Here is a 15,790-nt window from a genome sequence, read left to right on the forward strand (position 1 = left end):
CTCTATCGCCCCCACAACAGCAGAGTTACTATCTTTAAAAGTATATCTGAGAAAATTGACCAAGTCCTATCAGCTTATCCTTCAGCTCACATTCACATATGTGGAGACTTCAATGTTCACAATGTGGAATGGTTGACCCACTCAAACAAGACCGATGAGAGGAGGTTCTGTCATGATTTCTCCATTGCTTATGACCTCACTCAGATTGTTCACAAACCCAGCCGTGTGCCCGATAATGACGGCCAGTATGCAAGTCTCCTAGACCTTTTTCTCACAACTTGCCCTGAACTATGTTCAGTTTCTATTCTGTCTCCTCTTGGATCTTTCGACCTCTCAGTTGTATCAATTAAGATAAAAATGAAATGTAATATGTCCTCAGACGTACCTCGCCATCGTACAGTATATCGATACCCTATGGCTGACTGGGATAGTTTCCGTGCATTTATATCGGATCTACCTCTGCGCTCCATGTTTAAAAAGGATGTGTCCTCTATAGTATCAGCCCTGACGGAATGGTTAATTGTAGGTATAGACCGTTTCATACCCTCAAAAAAGTTCCAGCAAAAACCTAACAGCCAGCCACGGTTCTCTCCAGAATGTGCTGCTGTCATTGCACACAGAAATCACTTTTTCCATTGCTTCCAACGTAATAGATGTATGGAAACAAAAGCCGCTTTACGGACTGCCAGCAGCCATTGTAAGAAAGTAATAAAGAACGCAAGAGAGTTGTATGCTCAGTCCGTCAAGTCCAAAGTAGCTGAGCAGCGGCTTGGTTCCCACCAGTTTTGGCAAATAGCAAACAGAATCCTGAACAAAAACGTGTGCTCTATCCCAACTCTCATAAATGGACTTGAGGTAATCTTGTCAGCATTAGACAAAGCCAAACTCTTTGCCAAGAACTTTGCAGCTAATTCTACCCTTTGCGACAAAGGCCGCTGTTATGTGTGTAGACATGCATATAATATGGACAACAAACACGGATGCTAGGGACAAGATTCATATCGTAGTTTATTCTCCATAATGGCTATCTTACAGACACCCCACACCAAGGGGAGTTATGCCGGCCAAGGGAGGTAAGTAGGGGAAGTGTACCTCTACTAGGAGAGTTACACCTAAAGGGGGGTATTGTTTATACACGTAACATCTCCCTCCTTACAGGGGAAGAGAGAAAGTGTGTCCTTTTTAAAATTCAGGTAGATCATTCACAATATCTGACAGGCTTTCTTATAACTCTGCCCGATCTTGTCTGTATTGGTGATATTGGTCTCTCGTTTGGGTCTTGTTGATCTGCTGGTGTTTCCATCTCATTTTGTCTATTTGTTGCATTGTCTGGGGTGAGTCTTTCTAAGAGTGGTTGTAGATGGTGCCTCTTGGTTGGTGTATGGGGAAAGAGTGTTTTGGTTGTATTGTTTGGCGTATGAAACGATGGTTGCGGCGGTATCGTTGTCCGCTTGCATTTTCAACTTCGTACGACCGACCAGTCAACCTTTCTCTTACCGTGGCTTCCTCCCACTCTCTTGCGTGAGGCCTTAGAGGCTGGATCCAGACATTGCTACCCACATGAAGTTGGCTCAGTTCTCTGCCTTTGCCCTGCCACCTCAGCTTCTTATCTTCTTTCTTTTGTGCCTCATAATGTGAGTAAGTGTAGCTGGGCCTCAGTAGGGCCTCGGTGGTTGGTACTGTTGCTTTTGTCCGTCGGCCTAGCAGTCTCTGTGCTGGACTAGTATTGAGACCTTCAGTGGGTATATTTCGCATGTTCAGTAGCCCAAGTAATAGGTCCTCTCCCGAAGCTTTGCACTTTTGCATTAGACGCTTCATAATTTTCACAGCTGCCTCAGCAGCACCATTTGCTTGACTGTTCCCAGGGGATATTGTTTCATGAGTAAACGCCCAATCTTTTGCGAACTTCCGAAACATGCTAGATGAGAATTGGGGTCCATTATCAGAAATGAGGATGTCTGGTATACCATATCTAGCAAAATGGCCTCTAAGACGACTGATCACTGCATCTGACGTTGAGCCATTCAACTTGTCCACCTCAAAAAAACTGCTATGCTGGTCAACCATGACCAAATATTCATTTCCATCCCATGAGAAAATGTCGGTAGCAACTCGTTGCCAGGGTCTCTTTGGTACTTCTGTGATTATGAGGGGCTCCGCTGGTTGACGGTCTGCATATGCTGCACATGTGGCACAGCCTTGGACATATTGGCGTATTTCAGCGGACATACCTGGCCAAAATAATAGCTCTCTCGCTCTTCTGAGACAAGAGTTTATGCCTAGGTGGCCCGCATGACATTTTTGTTTCATTTCCGCTCTCATAGATTGAGGTACGACTATTCTTTGTCCTCTTAGTATTAGTCCATCTTGTGCTGTCAACTCGTCCCTGTAGTCAAAAAAAAGTTTTACTGAGTCGGGCAACAGTTTTTTGTCACTGGGCCAGCCTGTTGCAATAACCTCGGCTAATATCTTCATGATAGGATCCTCCAGTGTCTTGAATCTGATCTCAGAAAGTCTGCGGTCTTTGATGGGATGCATCGTCAAATTATTTACAGTCATGAGCTCTTCTGATTTTGGTTCGTCTATGGGCGCACGTGAGAGAGTGTCTGCTAATGGGATTTCTTTCCCTGGCTTGTATCTGATATATATACTGTTGAGCCCGTAGCAGCAAGTTTTGGAGTCGTTTAGGTGCTTTCGCTAGTGGCTTCTGGCAGATCGCCACAAGTGGTTTATGGTCAGTGAGGACATTCACTTTCCTTCCATGCGTGTAATGGTGAAATTTTTCCAGACCATATACTACTGCAAGCATCTCTTTTTCAATTTGGGCATATCTTCCTTCGGTGTTCGATAGGGAACAGCTTGCATAGGCAACTGGTTGCCCTTCTTGGATCAGGGCTGCTCCCAACCCATACTCACATGCATCATTCTCAAGTGTGAGTTCTTTAAGTGGGTTGTAGTAAGAGAGCACTGGTGCTTTGCATATCATATCTTTGACTGTCTTGAAAGCCGATTGCTGTGCCTTTGATCACGTCCACGTGACATCTTTTTTTGTTAGGTCTTGGAGGGGCTTTAAGATTGTCGTCAGGTTGGGGATAAATTTCCCAACATATTTTACCATGCCAAGAAATCTACGTAGGTCTCCAATAGTTTCTGGTGCTGGCATGTCAGTAATGGCCCTGATTTTTTCTGGGTCAGCCATTATACCTTCCTTGGTTTTGCGATGCCCCATGAAAATGATAGCGTCTAAGCCTATTTTTAACTTTTCAGGGTTTAATTTTATCCCTATTGTCTGGCATTTTTTTAGAAGGCTGTGAAGTCGTCTGTCATGTTCCTCCTGGTTAGTTCCATAAACCACCAGGTCATCAGCAATGATAATGACTCCTTTCATGTCCTGGAATTGCTTTACCAGCTTCCTTTGAAATATTTCGGCTGCCGAGTTTAGACCAAAAGGTAGTCGACGCCAACGGTATCGACCGAAACATGTTTGGAATGTGGTCAAATTGATGGAGGCTTCATCAAGTTCGACATGCCAATATCCTGAAGATAGATCCGCCTTGCTGAATATCTTTGCATGCCTCATATCGTGGAGGGTATCCTCGAGGATAGGCATGATGTAGTGTTCCTGCATGAGTGCTTTGTTGAGCTCATGCGGATCCAGGCATATTCTTAAGGCTCCATTCTTCTTCCTTGTGAGGACTAGTTGGCTAACCCATGGAGTAGGTTTACATACTGGCTCGATGACTCCCATTTTTGTCAGTCTGTCTAGTTCCTTCTTTAGTTCTGGTCGTACCGCCACGGTGTCCTCCTGTTCGGCATTATAGCTGGAATAGCATCTGGCTTAAGCTGTAGGGTTGTAACTCCTGGTAGCTTTCCCAATTTTCCATCAAACACTTCTTGATAGTTATTGTCCATGTTAACTGCTGCAACACGGTGGTAATTCTGCTGTTTTATTTCAACCAGGCCCATATGCGTACTTGTAGGTAGGCCCAATAAAGGTTGACAGTCGTATTCGTCTCTGAATACGACAAACTCTACTGAATATGTTTTGTTCGTCTTAGGGTTTTTAACATTTTTGTGACATATTCCGAGTGGTTTCAAAAGAGATTTGTTCCACATTGTCAGAACCCCATTGTATGGTGTTAATTCATTTGCAAACTTCGCAGGAAGTGTGTTGATGGTTGCCCCTGTGTCAATCTGGAAGACAATTTCCTGGTTGTCGAGGAGCATGAGACACTTGGCATCTTTCCTATGCTTCTTATTTGACTTCACTGCATTCACCCAGTGGGTATATTCTCCCTCATCATCCTCTGATGAAGTGTCGACATGGTGCACATGTGGTCGTGGCCTACTGTACTTTTTATTCTTTGATGTGTTGCTCCATTGTCCCATAGCTTTGCTGGACTTGTTGGGGCACCTTGACTCAAAATGGCCTTTCTCCATACATGCGTTACATCGTTTACCAAAAGCTGGACATCTGCTGCGCTTTGCTGCATGCAAGTAACCACAGAAGGAGCATTTCTTCTTTTGAGCTGGTTCCCAAGCTTTACTGGTTTCACTGACCCTCATTATCCGGGCAGTAGCATCCTCTGTTCCCATATTTTGACTTTGTATAGAGGCCTTTTCAGCTGCCCTGCAAATGTCTACACTTTTCTGCAGGGTAAGGTTTTGGAGTTTTAGAAGGTCCTGCTTTGTGTTTTGATTCCGGATGCCTTCCACAAGCTGGTCTCTGAGCATCGACTCATAGCATTTGAAGCAAAAATTACAGCTTCTTGACAGGAGTCTTAAGTCATTATAGAAAACATCAAAAGCTTCACTTTCCTCCTGCTTCCTCTGACGAAAAACAAACCTCTCGTAAGTTTCATTCGTTATTCCTACAGCATATTCATTTAAAGCCTGTAGTATATCTTGTACAGTGCGGTCTGTATCTGGGGTGTCGAACTGTATACTCTGGTATATCCTCATAGCTTTATCGCCTAAACAGTTTTCTAGCACTGCCACTTGTATTTCTCTCGGTTTTCAGTCAAGTCGGGTTAGCAGTGCATAGTTGGACCATCTTTTGAAAAACAAGTTCCATGAATCAGCCTTATTCCCGCCGAATACGAGTCTTTCAGGAGCCCCCATGTGTAGACCAGCCATATCAGTAGAGAGATTAGTGACAGTAGTAGTAGTAGCCGTCGTGTCATCAATAGACATCTTGATGGTGTAAACAGGACAGATAACTAGTCACAGTGACAAAGTGATGCTAGTAAGCACTAGAAATTAACAGTAAACAGACCAGACACCGTCACCGTCCATACAGACGTCGAACATAGCAGAGAAGACAAAAAATAAAAAATTAAAAAAAACAGCTTTTATAACGACTGGCAGTTGTTTTTATAGTTTAGGAGACGTGTTTCGGTTTTTACCACAATCTGCCATCATGTTATGTGTGTAGACATGCATATAATATGGACAACAAACACGGATGCTAGGGACAATATTCATATCGTAGTTTATTCTCCATAATGGCTATCCTACAGACACCCCACACCAAGGTGAGTTATGCCGGCCAAGGGAGGTAAGTAGGGGAAGTGTACCTCTACTAGGAGAGTTACACCTACAGGGGGGGGGGTATTGTTTATACACGTAACAGCCGCCACCCCCCAATATTTTCTCCTGTATCAGAAAACACGCTATGTGATATACGAATATCTGTTCGGAATGTTGCCAAGCTAATCAAAAACCTTGATTCCAGTAAAGCAACCGGCCGTGACGGTATTCCAATTGTAGTACTCAAAAATCTTCAACCAGAACTAGCGCCCTTACAAAACTGTTTAAACGTTGTCTTAAGGAGAATTGCTTCCCATTACCCTGGAAAATCTCATCAGTATGCCCTGTATTTAAGAATTCATGTGATCGTTCATCCCCCTCTTAGTACAGGCCAGTAAGTCTCCTGTGCGTCATGAGTAAGTTGCTGGAATCTGTGTTAAATAGAAAAGTAATCAACCATCTCAGCGAAAATAACCTTCTTAGTGATACACAATATGGTTTCCGTTCTGCTAGATCTACAGCAGATGTGCTTACAGTAATATCTCATAGGATTAGCGAATCTCCCGACAGAGGCAACCTTTCTAGGGCAATTGCTCTTGACATATAAAAGGCTTTGATAGCATAAAGGTTTACTTCACAAGATCTCCAGCTCTGGTATAGCTGGAAATGTCTTTTCAATTATTAAATCATTTCTTTCTGATAGGTTCATCAGAGCAGTAGTTGATGGACAGCCATCAGAAGCTCACAGTGTTAATGCTGGAGTCCCTCAGGGGTCCATCCTGGGCCCAACTCTTTTCCTGATCTACATTAATGATCTTCCTAATCACATCCTTACATCATTCGTAGACATTTTTGCTGATGACACTACCATTTATGGTAGCACATCTAAGACAGTAAACGACCAAGTTCTCTCCAATTTTCTCTCCTCTGATCTTGATCACATTGTACAATAGGGAAAGGAGTGGCTGGTTACTTTTAATGCATCTAAAACCAAGCTTCTCTTTTTACATCATCAACGCTCTGATCCACATCTGGTATCAATTAAAATGAATGGCTCTCGTCTTGGGGAGGCCTCAGGTTTTGACAAGCTTCTGGGCTTGACCTTTACTCCTGACCTTAAGTGAAATACTTACATCAAATTTGTTGCCAAGGCCGCTGGAAAAATGGTTGGATCCTTCTATGGATCCAGTAAATATCTCACTGCTGATGCAATTTACTATCTATATAAGAGCCAGGTACGTCCAAGGATGGAATACTGTTGCCACATTTGGGCAGGAGCCGCTAGAAAGGACCTGTCCTGCCTTGATAGAGTTCAAAATAGACTTTGTGGCCTCGTGGGAGATGTCATTTTCTCTTCGCTGCAACCTCTATCTCACAGAAGAGATGTTGCGAGTTTGTCTCTGCTTTATCGTTATTTTTCTGGAAAGTGTTCGACTGAGCTTCAATCTATGATCATCCCTCGTCAAACTTTCACAAGAAACACTCGTCTAGCTGAAAACACTATCAATAATTCCCCCCACTCTTTATCTCTGCCTAAACTTAAACGTACATTCCATGAACAAAGCTTCTTTCTTAGAACTGCACGTCTGTGGAATTGTCTTCTGTTTTCCTGCTTTCTAGATGTCTATAATATGATTGTCTTCAAGTCCAACATAAACAAGTTTCTGAGTAGCCGTTCCACTTAAGATAACAAATTTTCCGAACTGCCATTACCACTCTTTAACCCTTATCCTTGAATGGCCTAAGTGGTGACGCCTATGTAAAAAAATGTAAAGTAATGCCTTTCTGTATAATAGTCTTCCTTAACTACCATAGAGAAAAGACAGACAGACATTTTCACTTTTATGGATATATAGATAGATAGATAGATAGATTGGATGCAATAGATAGTAATGATTTAAAAAGTATAAAAAAAGACTCAGGCGTCACCACCGAGAATCGAAACCAAAACGTTCAGCTCACGATTTATTTTGCCTCTGCCGTCAATGTCTGGGCTATGAAAACATGTTTACTGCAAGGCTAAAAATTAAAACATGAACTAATAGCTACTCCATTATGCATTCGTAATGCCGGCGTTCAACCTTCACCTGACAAATTTCATTTTTTTTAATTTTCACACCGATTTTTCCGGGCTAAAACCCAAATATAAAATTTTTGATGGATTCAAATATCTTATATATGAAGTTTCATGTCTGCAGACGAAAAACTCTAGGAGGATTTTGGTAGGCAAAATTTGTTGAACAAAAATATATACGTATACATAAACATATATGGAAACAATTTTGTGCTTACTATAAAGTTTTTACGCAAATAATATGCAAGTATAAATCATGTACAATACTTGCATGAATATAATTGCACGTAATAGTTAACTAAAGATGATTATCCCATTTGAAAACCGAAGCAACTAATAGGGGATTAATTAACATGAATGTTTAAAAGAATATGCAAATTAGTTAGATCTTTTGCTAGTGAATGCAATTCCATAAGCCATATATAAGAAAATTGTATTTTCTTATGAAATAAGCAGAAAAGAGGGTGTTTAGTATAAATATCAAGGCATACAAAAGAAAAACAAATTTATAGTAGTATAGATAGATACAATACGGACGAATTTAAGGGATTTTATATGGACACAACACAACTTTTGAAAATTTTAATATTCCAAATATGCATTACATTTGATCCAATCAAGCAGGATTCCTTAAATGTCAGTCCCTTTTTAAGATTCTTTCAAGATAAGATGTACAGTTTAGACATTTTCTAGAATCAAAATCATGCAACGAATTTTATCAAACTTAGAATAGTGATCCTTGGCACATTGTAGTTTTATTATAATAAAATGATGCAGTTCTGCTGAAAGACAGACATTATATAAGTGTAATCTAAAAATATATTGCAGCATCGAACACTAATGTTTCATAGCCACCAAACTCTCGTATCTGCGTTTATATTTGCCCTCTATAATCACATAACAGTGGAGTTACTATCTTTTAAGGGCACACATGAGAAAATTGACCGTATCTTGTCTGCCCATCCTTCAGACTCACATTCACGTATGTGGAGACTTCAATGTTCACAATGTGGAATGGTTAACCCACTCAAACAAGAAAGATGGTAAGAGGAGGTTCTGTTATTATTTCTCTATTGCTTATAGCCTAACTCAGATTGTTCACGAACCTACCCGTGGGCCCGACACTGATGATCACTATGCAAGTCTCCCAGACCTTTTTCTCACAACTTGCACTGAGCTATGTTCATCTTTCGTTCTGTCTTTACTGGGATCTTCCGACCACTTGGTTGCCTCAGTTAAGATAAAAACAAAATGCAATAAGTTCTCCGACATACCTCTCCATCTTACAGTATATCGATACTCTATGGCTGACAGGGATAGCTTTCGTAAATTTATATCAGATCTACCCGCGTTCCATGTTTAAGAAGAAAGTTCCCTTTATAGTATCAGACCTGACGGAATAGTTAATTGTAGGTATAGACCGCTTCATACTCTCCAAAAATTCCAGCAAAAACCTAACAGCCAGCCATGAATGTCCTGCTGCTATTGCCCACAGAAATCACATTTCCATTATTTCTAACGTAATAGATATACCAAGACTAAAGCCGCTCTCCAGACTGCCAGTAATCACTGTAAATAGTAATAAAGAACGCAAAAGAGTTATATGCTCAATCCGTAAAGTCTAAAGTAGTTGAACAGCGGCTTGATTCCCACTAGTGTTTGTAAATAACAAACAGGGTCCTGAGTGTTTACTTTATCCCAACCATCATCAATGGAGCTGAGGTAATCTCGTCAGTATCGCACCAAGCCAAGCTCTTTGACAAGAACTTTGTAGCTAATTGTATCCTATGCGACCAGGGCTGCAACATCCCCGTATTTCCTCATGTATTTGAAAAGTAGATATCTCTATGCATCATACAAATATCTGTGCGTGAGGTTGCCAAGCTAATCAAAAGCCTCGATTCTAGTAAAGCAACTGGCCCTGACGGCATTCTCATTATAGTGCTGAATAAGCTTCAACCAGAACTAGGTCCCATACTTACAAAGCTTTTTAAGTCCAGTCTTAAGGAGAATTGCTTCCCCACATCCTGGAAAACCGCATAAGTATGTCTTGTATTTAAGTATTCAGACCAGTCAGTCTTGTGTGCGTTATGATTAAGTTGCTGGAATCTCTGTTAAATAGAGAAGTAGTCAACCACCTCAGCAAAAATAACCTCCTCATTGACATCCAAAAGGGTTTCTGTTCTGTTAGATCTACAGACCATGTGCTAAACGATTATATCTCATAGGATTAGACGAGTCTCTCGATGGAGGCTTCCTTTCTAAGATAATTGCTCTTGACCTCTCCAAAGCCATTGAGAGGGTATGGCCAAGAAGTACTCCACAAAATTCCCAGCTACAGTATAGCTGGAAATGTCTTTTCAATTATTAAATCATTTCTCGCTGAAAGGTTCATAAAAGTAGTGATTAATGGGCAGAAATCAGAAGTTCACAGCATTAATGCTGAAGTCCTTCAGGGGTCCATCTCTTCTTGATTTACATGAATGTTCTCCCAAATTACACCCTAAGATCATTCGTAGACATTTATGCTGACAACACTTAATTTATGGTAACACTTCAAAGGCCTTAAACGATCAGGTTCTCTCTGATTCTCTCCTTTGATCTCGAGCACGTAGTGCAATGGGGAAAGAGGTGACTGGTTAATTTTAATGCATCTAAAACAAACCTTCTATCTTGACATCACAAACGCTCTTATCGCCTGGCATCAATTGAAATGAACGGCCCTCGTCTTAGGGAGGCTCCATGTTTTGACAAGCTTCTGAGTCTGACCTTTACTCCTGATCTGAGATAGGACATGTACATCAAATCCGTTGCCAAGGCTGCTGGAAAAATGGTGGGATCATTCTACTACTCCAGTAGATATCTCACTGCTGATGCAATTCTCTACCTTTATAAGAGCCAAGTACGTCCAGGAATGGAGTACTGTTGCCAAATCTGGGCAGGAGCTTCAAGAAGCAGCTTATCCTGCCTTGATAGATTTCAAAATAGACTTCGTAACTTAGTGGGGGATGCTCTTTTCTCTTCGCTGCAACCACGTTCCCACAGAAGAGACGTTGCTTTCCTATCTCTGCTTTATCGTTAATTTCATGGCAAGTACTCGTCTGAGCTCCAATCTATAATCCATGTAGCCTGCCCTTCACGGAAAACACTCGTTATCTGAAACCACTATCAATAATTTCTCCACTCTTTATTTGTACCTAAACCAAAACGTAGATTCCATGAGCAAAGCTTCTTTCTTAGAAATGCACGCTTGTGGAACTCTGTTCAGTTTTTATTTTTTTTGGGGGGGTGGGGGCTTTCCAGCAAGCTATACTATAGTCGTCTTCAAGTCCAACGTAAACAAGTTCTTGTTGGGCCGTCCCCTTAAGTAATCTAATTTACCAAATTTCCACTACTAACGATTACTACGATACTGTCCCCCTATTGACTACTGTACGCCCAGTCATTCTTATCCTCGAGTGGACTTAATAAGTTGGTAGTTACAAGAGAATATTTAAAAATACGTAGAGTGCGTAATTACAGGAGACATTAAATAAAACCTTTACGTTGGTTGTGACAAAAGGATATAAAAACTATATTAAGTTGTAACAATAATATATTTTAAGAAACGCTCAGTGAGGTGTTAAAACAATACATTTAAAAAACATATAGTTTCTAGTTACAATAGGATATTAAATGTATTGTGTATAGTTACAACTAGATATTTAAAAAAGGTTTTGTATGAACTAACAATAGATTTAAAAAATTGTTGTGCTTATTTACAATAGGATATTAAATGTATTGTGTATAGTTACAACTAGATGTTTAAAAATGATTTCATATGAACTAACAATAGATTTAAAATTATTGTGCTTAGTTATAATAGGATATTAAATGCATTGTGTATAGTTACAACTAGATATTTAAAAAAGGTTTTGTATGAACTAACAATAGATTAAAAAAATTATTGTGCTTAGTTATAATAGGATATTAAATGTATTGTGTATAGTTACAACAAGATATTTAAAAAAAGGTTTTGTATGAACTAACAATAGATTAAAAAAATATTGTGCTTAGTTATAATAGGATATTTAGAACAGGGATAGTGCGTAGTTAAAATATATTATTTCAAAAACATAAAGTGTGTAGTCATAATAAGATATGAAAAAACATATAGTAGCTAATCATAACAGGATCATTTAAGCATTGTCTAGTATGTAGCTTTAATAGGATATACAAACATATAGTAAGTAGTATTTGGATTAATCGAACTACTGTTCTCACCTTGAGTGTGATTTTCACAACGTTTCGCTAGATATAACCTCCGACCTTCTTCAGGTGTATCTTGTCGAACTCGGGAATGCTTCCGTCGAACTCAGGAATGTTTCCGTCGAACTCGGGAATTTGGACGGAATTTTGAGCGGAACTCTTACAAGGACTCGTGGCACAGTGGTTAAAATCAATTGCAATAAGTGATGCTCTCCTGAAGGTTGAAGGTTCAATCCTGAGTGTGGGCAACCGAAAATACAATTGCGAAAATACTTAGGACCTCATGGTTGACGGAATAAGAGCATGTTACCTCCGTGAATTAATTAAAGGGTTTTGCTCGAAATTCTGTCCAAATTCCAGAGTTCGACAGAAACATTCTAGAATTCGACAAGATACAGAAGATGAAGAAAGTCGGAGGTTACATCGACCGAAACGTTGTGAAAATTACACTCAAGACTTAACTTGTTTTCTTTAATAATTACAAGAAACCTTCTCTACCACCAATAGCAATAGCCAAAGTACTTCTTTTAAACTCTTCGGCCTAACGTTCACAGGAAACATGAGTTGGAACAATTACATTGAGAGCATTGTCAGGACCGCTGCGAAGAAGGTAGGCTTTCTCTACCGTGTTAGAAAGCTACTAACGCCCCAAACCATCCTGTACCTCTATAAGGCCATCATTCGCCCATGTATGGAGCACTGTTGTCATATTTGGGCTGGTGCATCTGCTACTAGTCTCTCACTCCTAGACAAGGTCCAAAAGAGAGTCTCCAACCTAATAGGTCCTGAACTGTCATCTAAGCTTCAGCCCCTGTCCCACCGACGAAATATTGCATCCCTCTGTCTGTTCTACAAGTATTTTAATGGTGAATGCTCTGATGAACTGTAAGCACTTTTACTCCCAACAAACCGACAAGCAGCTAAATCCCCCCCCCCCCACACCAACACAGTGGATATCCCTAGATGTAGGAGAGCTTTCTACTCCAGTAGTTTCTTCCTCAGAACCGCTAGACTTTGGAATTCCCTTCCGGATCACTGCTTCCCCAACTGTACTGACATGCAGAAGTTCAAGTGTAGTGTGAACCGACATCTTACTGCCCAACTCCCTACATAGTACTCCAGTAGCTTATGTCCCTGATAGTAGCCCCCTACACCAAAGTGGAAATGTGCCTTGTTTGGGGTAAAAATGTAATAAAAAAAAATAGAACGGTAGTCCAATTAATCCAAATAATACATATAGTAAGTAAATATAAAAATATATTTAAAATATTTATAGTGGACACCATGATATTAATTAAACGTATAATAGGCTCTTACGATAGAATATATTAAAAACGTATGTAATTACATTAAGATATAAAACATATTGTATGTTGGAACAATCCATTATACGGTTTTAAAATATCCTTTTTATAACCTACTATACGTTTTTAAATATTACTTACTATCCACTATGTACATTTTAAATAACTTAGATTTATTATCCACCATACGCTTTTAAATTATCTTATTGTCGTGACAATGCCTACACTACGTTTTATTTCAATATTCTATTGTAAATATTCACAATGCTTTTTAAAATATAATTTGCAACTAACTGTTACATTTAAAAAGGTTTGTCGCCTTTTTCATGTAAGTAAAAATAAAGAGAATTAGTAAATGAAAATAAAATTAGAGAAAACGGGAATCGAACCCTGGAGATAAGTTTTAAAGAACAATAGGTTTTAAATGGAATGTCCAGTAAATTGTTGATTCTGATAAAATATTTAATAAATACAAATTTGGCTGGAAACTATGCACATTGTTAGAAAGAATGAATAATAAAATATGGATTATATGAATTAGATAAGTAGGTTAAATTCCTTTGAAAAACAACAAAGGAAAATGGGAAATCAGAATGTTTCAAAGCCGTGCAAATCGCGCATGTTGATGACACGTGAATTATAGTCACGTTGGCCAAACTTACGTGTGATTTCTCAATATAGGAAAGAGTTCAGAGTTATAGTTAGAGAGAGAGAGAGAGAGAGAGAGAGAGAGAGAGAGAGAGAGTCAGACGAGAGTCAGACGAGAGTCCGACTAGGGACGCAGAGAGGTTCAGACCGAACCTTGGCACCGTCTGGAAGCGAGAGGGTTAGAAGAAGAAGACGTAAAGAAGAAACTTTGAATTCCTGGATGCAAACCCATTGACCGGTCAATGGGAAGAAATAAATGATCATCATGTTTTTCATAACTGCCGTCTTCTGTGTTCATCATTGCTACGAGAAAAGGTATTGTCCATTTATGTATAAGAACCATTTGATAAAATCATCATCTAAAAATATGTGTTAGAAAGTATATGTGTCAAACTATTTATGTTATATAAACACTCCCGTTTCATACAGAACTGTCAAAAGCATAAATGCCAATCTCTCGGTGTATCTATCTAGATATCGAAACTTCTCAAAGTGTAGTCATATGCACTCTCTCTCTCTCTCTCTCTTTATATATACTTGTTAATGTCTCCATCCCATCTCTTATAATATGAACACCCAACACCCAACACCTAACACCCAATACCCATCTCTCTTAAGACTCTTACTCTTCTCACAAAAGAACGTGCATCATCTTAAGTATAATAATCGAATCTTTAAAATCCAACATAACCACTATAGGTTTTTAATATCTTATTTTAACTATGTACTATATATTTTGTGACATATCCTAGTGTTATCAACCAGTATACATTTTTAACACTCTTTTATTTACTGACTGCACGTTTAATTAAATATCATATTGCAACTAATCACTTTAGTTTCCGTTATCCTATTGCAACTACCTTACAATACGGTTTTTAGATAACTGACATTAAATATCCATTATATTTTTAGTCGCGTGCAAGCGACTCTATAAGTCACTCCGTCGGTCCGTCAGTCTGTCCGTAACACTTTTGTGCTTGGCCTTTTTAGTTAAGATCAAAGGTCTGTTGTTAATATTTTCTGTTCTTAGCTTTTTAAGTTTTTATTGGGCAATACAAAATGCTTTAAAAATTGGGAGTTAAGTAGTACGTCCCCCAGTACGAAAGGGTGAATGCGGTATTATGGTGAAAGAAGATACTAGCTGAGAGAAGCTTTTGATTTTGTTTAGTTCAGGAGTGACAAGGATGACCAACGACGCCCACAATCTCCCCCTTTGAGTTGGCCATGTCCCTAAGTTTTTTGTTCATTGTTGATTTTAACTGTATTTTTAACATGAATAAAGGATTTAATATCTCAAAGTGTAGTATCTGTTTCGGCAGATATTGCAAGCAAAGACCATATGTGTGGGCAACCCCACATAAAAGACGTTGGTCAATGTAGGGGCAACCCTTCATACTAACTGTCACTGTCCAGCTCCCCTACTCCCCGGGGAGCTGGTCCCCATTTCCCATTCACTCCTCACATTAAAAATCGGCCTTGTGCCTAATTGCTCGGTGGGGGAGCAAATAAATACCAACCCTACATATAAGACGTTGGTCAATGTAGGGGCAACCCTTAATACCAGTTTTCACTATCCAGCTCCCCTACTCCCCGGGGAGCTGGTCCCAATTTCCCCTTCACTCCTCACATTAAAAATCGGCCTTGTGCCTAATTTGCTCGGTGGGGGAGCAAATAAATACCGCTTTTCTTGGCCTTTTGGCCAAGATCAAAGTGTAGTATCTGTTCTTACTACATGGTGTACTTATGTTTGTAACTTTGTGATATAAAATGGGGGATCACTTTTCTGTAGTAATTTAATGTAAACTGATCACCCAATTTACAACCAGTCAGTCTCAAAGCCATTCGACTCATTCTCCAGATCATTCGTTTTTGAAGGATTCCAGTTATTTTTAAGCATTCAAGTCATTGTTAAGGTCATTCAATTCATCCTTAAGTTCATTAAAGTCATTCTAAGTCATTTACTTTTGATTTATTTAAGTCATTT

At 39.5% G+C, this 15,790-nt stretch overlaps 1 pseudogene; it reads left to right on the plus strand.

Moving 5' to 3' along the window:
* The first annotated feature begins 15,483 nt into the window (after nt 1–15,483).
* Nucleotides 15,484–15,590, plus strand: LOC145294333 (U2 spliceosomal RNA; annotated as a pseudogene).
* Nucleotides 15,591–15,790: the final 200 nt, after the last annotated feature.

This window comes from Euprymna scolopes, chromosome 15 (genome assembly GCF_053919585.1).
Source record: "Euprymna scolopes isolate OS-2025 chromosome 15, ASM5391958v1, whole genome shotgun sequence".
In the NCBI taxonomy this organism is placed as follows: Eukaryota; Metazoa; Mollusca; class Cephalopoda; order Sepiida; family Sepiolidae; genus Euprymna; species Euprymna scolopes.